The sequence below is a fragment of the Panthera onca genome, chromosome B3 (assembly GCF_046562875.1).
Source record: "Panthera onca isolate mPanOnc1 chromosome B3, mPanOnc1 haplotype 2, whole genome shotgun sequence".
Lineage (NCBI taxonomy): Eukaryota > Metazoa > Chordata > Mammalia > Carnivora > Felidae > Panthera > Panthera onca.
In genome coordinates this window covers 7,259,570-7,269,078 of record NC_138344.1, presented here as the reverse complement: position 1 = coordinate 7,269,078, position 9,509 = coordinate 7,259,570, and the positions used below count along the sequence as shown (strand labels likewise).

Here is a 9,509-nt window from a genome sequence, read left to right as displayed (position 1 = left end):
TGGGGTTGGGCCGGGCTGGGCTGGATTGGGCTAGACTGGGCTGGGCTGGGCTGGGCTGGGCTGGATTGGGCTAGACTAGGCTGCGCTGGGGCTGGGCTGGGGCTCAGCTCTGATGGGCAGAAGCTCTGACTGCCTCCTGCTGAGGTCAAGAGCTGCAAACTTGAAAAGCTTCTAAAAATACCAAGCACGTTTCTTACGGGGGGGGGGGGGGGGGCTGATTCAGCTGACCTTTCCTAAGGATGACCAATTTGCTGACTCTGTGCTGGGGAGGGGGGCGGGCAGTGGGCAGAAAGTCCTCCTATTTCTCTCCAACTGACTCTTGGGCTGAAGTGGGAGCAGGATGGGAATATCCCCTCACGCCCAGCATCCCTCACTTCTAATGTATCCACTAAGCATGAAAAAGAACTTGGAGCATCCCAGAGACTCACCAAAGGGCAAGCATCGGGTTAGGCAAGATTGTGGAGAAGCCAGATTTGGTCTCTGGTCTCACACACAGCTCATGGTCTGCCGGCCCAGCTAAGGAAGAGAGCAGACTGTTACCCTGCCACATAGCAAACAGCAGGACCTTTCGAGGAAGAGGCTAACTTTGATTAAGGAGAGCTGTCTTTCACTTATTTTTATGTACATTTGACATCCTTTATCAGCTGCTGCAGGAATAAGACCCTGTAATCAAGTCTGGGGCCACCCAGGTCTCATTCTTCTTACCTGTAAAATGGGCAGAGTGAAAATGGGGATTTCACAAACTCCTCCCGGCTGGGCCCCCCATACTGGCCGGCACCTGCCTGAAGCGAGGGCTCTCTTGCCAAATCTTGAGGTTCTGTGGGACCGCTCCCAGGTGTAGTTACCTTCACTGACTCTATTAGAGCTAGCCTTGGTCCCAGCCCCTGGAAGGAGAAGGGAGAAAGGGGGAAGTTGCCCTTGGTGGGATTTCTCTGCCTAAGGCTCCTGGTAGGAGATCCTCCCTCTTTTATTTCTGGCAGAGATAGCCCCTGGCAAGCCTATATCTCATCCTGGCAGCCGGGCATTCTGGGGAGAAGATTCTAGTCCCCACTTGTCTGATAGCTCACGGGTTCTGCCCCAGAACTGATGTGGGCCAGGGGGACAGATACATGCGGGAATCACAGCACACACTGGCTCTTCCCCACACAGCGCTGGCCTAAACTGACCCCCTCAGCCCCAGCCTGTCATCTTCCCTGGCTTCGGGGAGCCAGTCTTCCAAAGACAGACCTGGAGCCTTGCTAGGACAGGATGCTGTCCACCCAAGGATGGAAATGAACGCTGACAGCTCCTGATTTATGCCCTTGTTATCCTGTAAGGGAGACAGAGAGGCAGTTTAAAAGGCCAGCAGCATTCTGAGAAGCATAGCAAGAAACCCCATGCCACCTGGAGCTGCCCACTGGCTCCCCGGACAAAGAAACCTTCCTCCCGGAAGGGCCAAAAGCCAACCCGGACAGGGAGAGGAGGGCAGGAAGGGTGCTCCACAGTGCCTTTGGGTGCAGGTGCTGGGACACCCCCGACCTCCAGGGGAGGCCTTTCAATTCACCTTTGCAGGTGAAAAGCCAACACGCAGAGGTTAAGCCTGAAGTTACACAGTGAGGAGGCCAGGAGCAGACTTGCGTCTGTCTGACCTCAGAGGCCGCCTCTTAAACAACTAGAGATCAGTGGAGTCCAGTGTGGGGTAGGGATGGGAGGATGGGGCCCTGCTGTCAGAAGGAGGGGCAGGTGGAAGGAAATGGAGGCTGTAGGAGAAGCACGCGGGGAGAAAGGAGCAGGCAGAGGAGCTGCGGGAGGTGCCGAGAGGGCTCGGGAGACCTGTCTGCTCCAGATGCAAGGTGCCAGGTTGAACTTTCTGCTCCGTGGCTCTGGAGGAACGATCTGTGCGGGACAGACTCAAGAACAGCCCTGGCCCCCGCCTCCTCCTCCGGGTGTGGGGAGAAAGGACAAGGCTGCTCCGCTGTGGGAAGGCTGGTCCAAACTCCTCATTAAAGAATAAAAAAGAAAAGACAGCAAGGGGTGGAAGGCACATGGTGAGGGCTGACGTTTTATCAAAAGATTCCTGCTTTAAAACTTTCCGTAGATCCCCACTGCCTGCAGGACTCCAGTCCAGGCTTCGTCATACAGTATGTAGCACTTCCAAGGACCTGGCCTCGGCTCCCTTCCCACCTCCTGGGCCACCAGACTGCCCTGGTCCCCCACACCTGGGCTCCAGATGGCACGGTCTCACCTGGCCCCACCCACCCTTACCCATCTCTGCACTTTTGCACCTTTGATCCCCACAGCCTCTGCCTGTCAAAATCCTGCCTTGGTTTCGAAACCCTGGACATCCTACCGCCTTAACAAGCCTCCCCAAGTTCTCCTACTAACCTCTCTGCCCCTGCACGTTCAGAGTGTACCAGCCCAGCGTCTATGACAGCATCGATCAGAGCCTTCCATGGCTCAGAGATCTGCCTCCCTCCCAGAACTCGAGGTTCCTTAAAACCAGAGCTTACTGTGTTTGCATGGAGCTCAGCACCTGTGCTGATCTAATGCACACTGAATTAAACTAGAAAATTAAGCCAGAAAATAATGCTTCTTTCTTTCCTTTCCCCCCACCTTCCATCTCGGAAGAACCTTTCTTTGGGTCCCAGAGACAAAACTTGCAAACTGAGTAGTGTGGTCTTTGAATAGCGTTCTAAGCTCAAGGCAGGTGGGGCCACGTCCCTTTGTCTGGCTCTTTGTGTGAAGCTGGAGTTTGTGCTTCCATGGAAGGCGCCTCAGTGATGTGAGATCCCATGATCATTGGGAAACTGGTCTCACATTCCCACAGGGCCTTCGGGACAACTTGAAAGGAAGTCAAAATATCTGAGAACTGAACCAGCAACCACAATGATTTCCTTGCTCCAAGGAAAGTCATGTACTAAGCCCAATGTCAACAGTGCCCATCCCAGAAGAATGGGGTTTTGCAAGAACAAGACCCAGGCACCCAGGCCACATGGCCACAGGGTTCGCTGATGCCCCTGCAAGCCCAGCCCCAGTATGGAGGACTCTGGCTCTGTTCCTCCTCCCTCGAGCAGCAGATGGCCCTAGGTACCAGTTCCCAGTATGGGATGAACAGAGGGGAAAACCAAGCTGATTTCAAGATTCGTTAGACATCCCAAAGAAATAATGGATGCCAAAGGAGAAAGGGGAGGGCAGACCTAGACCGCATGGGACACTACCCTCAGCTCCTGAGTTCTGGGGAGATTTCAAGCGGCGCTGAACATGGGGACAGAGCATCGCTCCTCAACGTCTGCCCCAAGCTGTCCTTCAGCGAATCACACTGGCTGAGGGCTGACAGCAGGTCTGGCCAGGCGGCAGGGGAAGAGAGGGACGGGTGCAGATTCCAGCTCTAAGGTAACCCACTTGCCCTGCTTGGCCCAGGACTTTTCAGGTTTTAGCACAGAACATCCTTCATCCCAGGAATGCCTCCATCAAGGACAAACCAGGAAGGGCAGTCACCTTCACTCCAGCCAAGCAGATAGTGACGCCAAGGTCCCACGGCTTCTGGTTGGAGGTGCCTCAGACTATACAGAAGATAGGAAGTAAACAGCTGGCTTCCAGGAACGGCCCACGTAAAGGGGACCTGCCACCACCCAGCAAGTACCCACGCTGAGGCTCAGAGAGCTCCCCTGATTGCCCAAGATCACAGAGGTAGGACTTGAACCCCGGATCCTCACTGGGAAGGGAGCAGGAGGGGAGCAGCAGAAGCCTTCCTCTCAGAGCTGTCCTACCTCCGAGACCCCTGAACACATGAGCTCTGTTGCCGGCCCTTGCCCTCACCCAGAGACCCGGGGGAACCCGGTGCAATTAGCAGTTCCAGGCTCAGCAAATAGCTGGGCACAGCCAGGGGACAGCAGGAGAGGCTGAGCTGTGAGGCCAGTGACCCTGCCAGTTGCTTCAGGTTATGGTTAAGTGGCCCCAAGGAAGCCCCGGGGTGCAGAGGGGTGGAGAGCTATTTGCTCTCAGTCTCTGAGGCTCAGAAGGAAATGTAGGGGCTTCCAACTCAGCCCCATCCTGGGCTCGCAAACCTCTAGGGAACTCACCCCCTCCTGAGGGGCCACTGGTCATGTCTGCTCAGTGAGTCATCTCAGCCCAGGCAGATGCACTCAGCCTCAGCCTACTGCTGCCGGCCCTGTTCTCTCCGCAATAAAGAGGTCAGGCTCGGGGTGTCTGGGTGGCTCGGTCGGTTGAGTGTCCAATTCTTGATTTGGGCTCAGGTCATAATCCCAGGGGCGTGGAATCAAGCCACACACCAGGTTCTGTGCTGAGCATGGAGCCCGCTTAAGATTCTCTCTCTCCCTCTTCCTCAGGAAATACACGGAGCTCAGGTTCCTTCGGTGGTTTCTCACTTGAGCTAGTTTGGAGTCTCCTGGTCCAGCTGCCCTTGGTGTCTGTTACAGCACATCATATCTTTTAAAAGACAACTCTGGGGGCACCTGGGTGGGTCAGTCGGTTAAGCGTCCGACTTCAGCTCAGGTCACGATCTCACGATTCTTGAGTTCGAGGCCCACGTCGGGCTCTGTGCTGACAGCTCGGAGCCTGGAGCTTGCTGCGGATTCTGTGTCTCCCTCTCCGCCCTCCTCTGCTTGCGCTCTCTCTCTCTCTCTCTCTCTCTCTCTCTCTTTCAAAAATAAATAAGCATTAAAAAAAAAAAAAAAGACAAGTCTGACTGTTCTTCACGGGGGCTTGGCAAGAAAGACTGGAAAGTGACCAAGAGAGAAGGAATGGGGACGAGGGTTTCATTACCAGCTGATATTAAATGAATCCCATGCTAAGTTCCCCAGAACCGATGGAGAAATCCAAGAGTGGTCAACCAGCGCACAGCAGAGCTCAGATCTTCACTCTGCATATTCTCTCCCAGCATGGATTCACGGACAAGGCAATCCTATCTCACAGCTGACTTGTCAATTAGAACAGAAATCTTCACGTGGGCAACTCTGAAGTTATGCCACCTGCAACCAGTTGGCGTTTGGGGCAGAACTTTATGTCTATCCCTACTATGCCACACCTTCACCTTGTGGATTGATCCCTCCGTCCTTGTCTGTCCAGATCTTCAGGCATCTGGAAAAATCACCTGCCCCACCCCCCCACCACTTCATGTCAGCTACAGGTCCGTTTGCCAAATCTTCAATAAAACAGAATGTTCTGCAGAACCGGAGGCTCAGCTAGAGACAAATCACTTCTGTTTGAGGAGCAAATGCCCACCCGCTCATTAGCGTTCATTCACTTCTCTGCCTGGACAATTTCCCTCCCCTCTGTGAACTAAGTGCACCAGCCCATGTCCTGTCCAGCGGGGCCCTCCCAAGGAAGGCCTCCCTTTCCATTTTCTGGTAAGTCCCAAAAGTCCAGCATCTCCCCAAGCTCCACACACCCAAGGAGCCAAGACCAAAGTCCCAGGGCCCCAGTGCCCAGGCTGCATGTCACACTTCTTTGTGGACGTGGGGAGGCTTCTTTGCTTAGAGAGATATACCTGCCATGCTGGAAGCGTGCAATAAACGGCCCTCAATTCAAGAGAAATGAAGCATATTCTACACATGGGTGTGAAGCTCTGAGCTGGGAACTGGCTTCCAGAGGGGCTTCAAGGCCACCCTTCCATAAACATCCATCCATATTTACCCATTGGGCCATTCCTAAAGCCCTTAGGCAAAAGTGTTTTTAAAGATCTCCAAGGGGGAAAAGCAATACAGTCTCTGTGCGGCCTTTGACTCACTCCACCAAGCACTCGTGGACTGAGCATGCGCCATGTGCCAGGCCCTGGGGCGGCGGGGGGTGGGGGTGGGGCTACACAAATGGACGTGATGAGAAATTGACCTGCAGGAGGTGACAGTCTGCTCCGTTAGGGAGCCGTGGAAACATTGCATGATCCCCGTATGTGAAGTGCCCTGGTGGCTTGCTCTGAGCATCCAGGCGACAAAGGGCCTGCCCTTGCTTAGAGGAGGTGATATTTGAGCAAGAGTGGAGGCAAGGTCTGGTCCCCAGTTGTTCTAATCTCCCTGGGGAAGAAAAGGTGAGGCAGAGTCTCTCCTTAACTCATTCCCAGCCCATAAGGGCCACGGGGTTGAGTGAAGGGAAACAAGTGTGTATCTCTATCCCCTCCTGGGTCCTGAATCAGCCCGCAGGTCACAATGCCTTGCATCCCACCCAAAAGGGCTGCTTAGCAGGCAGAACATTCCGGTAAGCGAGGGCTGCGGTTTGCATCGCCAAGGCCCCAGCTGGGCCTCAGCTGGCATCTAGCACCACCTACTGGCCACAGAGGGAAAAGTGAAGGCTGAGCTGTCCCCTCCTCCCCCTAGGGCTCCTTGAAGTCACTCTCTGGGCCTGACTGTCACGCCTCTCCACACCCTGATCACCCCGCTGACCCCCATCTCTCCACCCAAGGGCAGAAGGCAGCCTTGGAAGATGACACGGACACTCTGAAGGGAAAGAGGCCATGGGACCGAGTGGAGCAGTCAGACCCAGAGACCATCTGTACCCAGGAGCATAAATAAGGGCGATGAGACAGAGGGCCAAGCAGGAAAGTGAATGGGAGTTAGGACCAGGCAGCGAAGACATGGAAGGTGCTGGAGGAAGCCTCCCTGGGGAGAAAAGACGAAGCTGTCCTGGGAATTCCAAGGTCCCCGGGAGGAGTCACATGCCCGCCACTGCAGGCCAGGTGCCAAAAAGTGGCCTCGTTCTAGAAGGTGTCCCTCCTCTTACACACAGATCGTCTGGGCAGCTCCTCCCAGCCCTCCAACCTCAGGCGGGCCTGCACTTGCTACCGCTGCTCCGCCCAGGTCGACAGCACCCTTGTGGTGCCCGGCCCCCCCTACCCTGCTCTTGGTAGTTGGGAGAGAATAAGGAAGGGTAGGAAGAAACAAGGGAGGGGGAACAGGGGTGAGGGTTTCCACACGAGCTGATATTACGTGAATCATATATATAAAGTTTCCTTTGTAAGGTTAACATGCAATTAAGCATCCTTCAGTTTTGAATCACCAGCTCAGGGATTTCTGCTTCGAGAGAAAGAGAGCTTTCTGGGCACTAGCAGCAGCCGGCACCCCTGCCAGTCCACGCTCCCCCTCTTCCTGGGGTTCCAAAGAGGGGCCCACGCCTGACCTGCTGCCTGCGCTGAAGAGCAGGACGCTGCCCTTAAAAGCTGGGGCTTTGGGCTCAGAGAGGCTGGCTGTTGACTTTGGACTTTCACCCTCTCTGAGCCTCAGGCTTCTCCTCTAAGAAACAGACGTGACAATACCGTGTCACAGGACTGTTGTAAAGCGTCAGCACCAGGAACCACTCGGCGCATTACCTGGGAGATAAGCACATCAGGGAAAGGAGCCCCGGGCTGCGTTGTCACCGGGCACCTTGCAGCCCCTTCCTTGGAATTAGCTCTCAGGCAGGGCTCGAAGCCTCCCCAGCCAGCGCTCGCAGCCTCCTGTGGGCGAGGAAGGAAAGGTGGGGGCGAGGCCTGTTCTCACCCAGGGAAGAATGCTCCTGGGGTGGGTGATGACTGCACACCTCACCCACAGGGGAAGGCGCTCCCCTAGCAAGCTGAACGGAAAAAGCCAGCGCCCCTCTCTGCTGCATTAATTATTCAGAACTTCCCACGGCCTGGGGCGGCGGGCAGCTCTGGGGGTGTGTGAGAGGCACCAGCCAAAGCCAGTTTTGCCTTCTCTGCCTGAGGTGTGGACAGCAAACCCAGCACAGGGACCCGAAGGAGGGTCGGAGCCGTCTTCTGGAACCTTGACTCTCCAAAGGTCTAGGTGATGGGAGCGGTAGGCATCACACAGGAGCTGGGGCTTCCCCCGGGGTTGGGGTTTCCAGGCTAGTGTTTCTCAAGCTTCACGGTGCATAACAACCCCCTGGAGGGCTGGTTAAAACCCAGATTGCTGGGGCCCCATTCCCAGAGATTTTGATCCAGCAAGTCTGGGGTGAGGCCCGAGAGTCTGCATTTCTAACAGGTTCCTGGGTACAGAGCTGCGGCCGCCGCCATTGTAAGTTTCAATTGAAGTCGATTAAAATTTAATTTAATTTATTTACTTTAAAAATATGGATGCTTGGCCCCACTGGCCACATTCCAGGGCCTCAGTAGCCACATGTGGCCAGTGGCTACCGTATTGAACAGTGTAGACAGATACAGAACGTTTCCATCAGAGCAGAAAGTTCTGTTGAACAGCACTGCTCTGCAAAGTCTATCCTGAACGATGGGAATATCGTGGGAGATGAGGAAAAAAGGGAGTGTGCATCTAAAGCCCCAGGGGAGGCTGAGGCTTTATGAGAGCTTAAGGAACCCTTGGGGGGAGACGGGCCCCTCACTCAGAGACCCTCCAGAAGGATCAGGGTGTGATGTGAAATGCCAAGGAGCAGCCCCAGCTCGTCACTGGCCATGACGGAGAAACACAGGTACCATAGTAACGGGATGGAGGGGCATTTTTAAAAGCGAGCTTGGGGGAGCCGGGGAGGGGGGAGGCATCGTTAAGATCTGAAGGGAGGATCAGGAGGGAACCAGGCCTCTGGTATTTTCTGCTCAGCTCCGATCCACTCGCCCACAGGCCTGCTAGTACCCATGTCAGTCAGGACGTGAGCAAGCGGCTGGGTTTTGTCGTGCGGGGTAGGGGCAGCCGGGAAGGACAGAGCCCGTGCCAGGCAAGGAGCCTGAATAATGTGGCGCCTGCTCTGAGGAGAAGCATACATCAGAGCTCTGAACAGATGGCCCAGCAAAAGGGGTTAAGCAAAGAGATCGCTGTGAGGAGTCTTGTCACTCGCGTTTGAGCGGAGACCCAGGAGGAACAGACTTTCGGTGGGTCCGAAATAGCAAGTGCCAGGGAGGAGCGCGAGCCGCCTCCCCTGCCCCCTCCCCCTCCTGTCCCTGCCAGCGCACCCTGGCTCTGCGAGCTTCTGCCAGGGACAGACAGGGGCTTCTGACAACGGAGGGAGGGGGGGCTCCTGTGGGTGTGTCTTTGTCACACAGAAAAACACAAAGGAATCCGCTTAGGGGGTTGGGGGCTAGAGGTTTCCAGGCCGCACCCCTGACTGAGCCCAGACTTCGAGGGACTTAGAGGTCAGTCCCAGATGTTCTGACCCTGACCTTCTTCCCTTTTGTGACCCTTCTGTAGGGATTTTGCACCCCCAACCAGCCTGGGACACAAAGCTACTGGGCTAGCTGTAGGGACCCGGCACAAGATGGGGCACTGGGTCATGTGGCCACGTGGTCCCCGCACATCTGTTTTGTCCCCTTGCGCTTCCTCTCCGTTTCCAGACAGTGCGTCTGCCTCCCGCCTTCTCTCCCTCTTTCTCCTCACTTCCTCTTTCTTTCTTCTTCTCACATCCTCCGCTGATCCCTAAGGAAACCAATTCCATTCTCAACTTCTGGGCTTCCCGAAGCCACCCCTCACCTGCCTCTCCACCCCTGGGCCCTGAAATTCCCGGGACCAGTCTCCCTGTTTGGCACAGAGCCTCTCCTCACGGCCCCTCTCCTTTCCCGCAGCCTCTGCCTACCTACCACCTCCTCTTTAAGC

The 9,509-nt window shown here is 55.5% G+C and overlaps 1 long non-coding RNA gene across 1 annotated transcript; it reads right to left on the bottom strand.

Moving 5' to 3' along the window:
* Positions 1 to 582: 582 nt before the first annotated feature.
* LOC144616576 (uncharacterized) lies at positions 583 to 7,420 on the bottom strand. Its single transcript, XR_013555931.1, has 3 exons — positions 7,301 to 7,420; positions 1,228 to 1,309; positions 583 to 884 (listed from the first exon to the last, which is right to left on the bottom strand). It is a non-coding gene; the product is annotated as an uncharacterized LOC144616576 (long non-coding RNA).
* Positions 7,421 to 9,509: the final 2,089 nt, after the last annotated feature.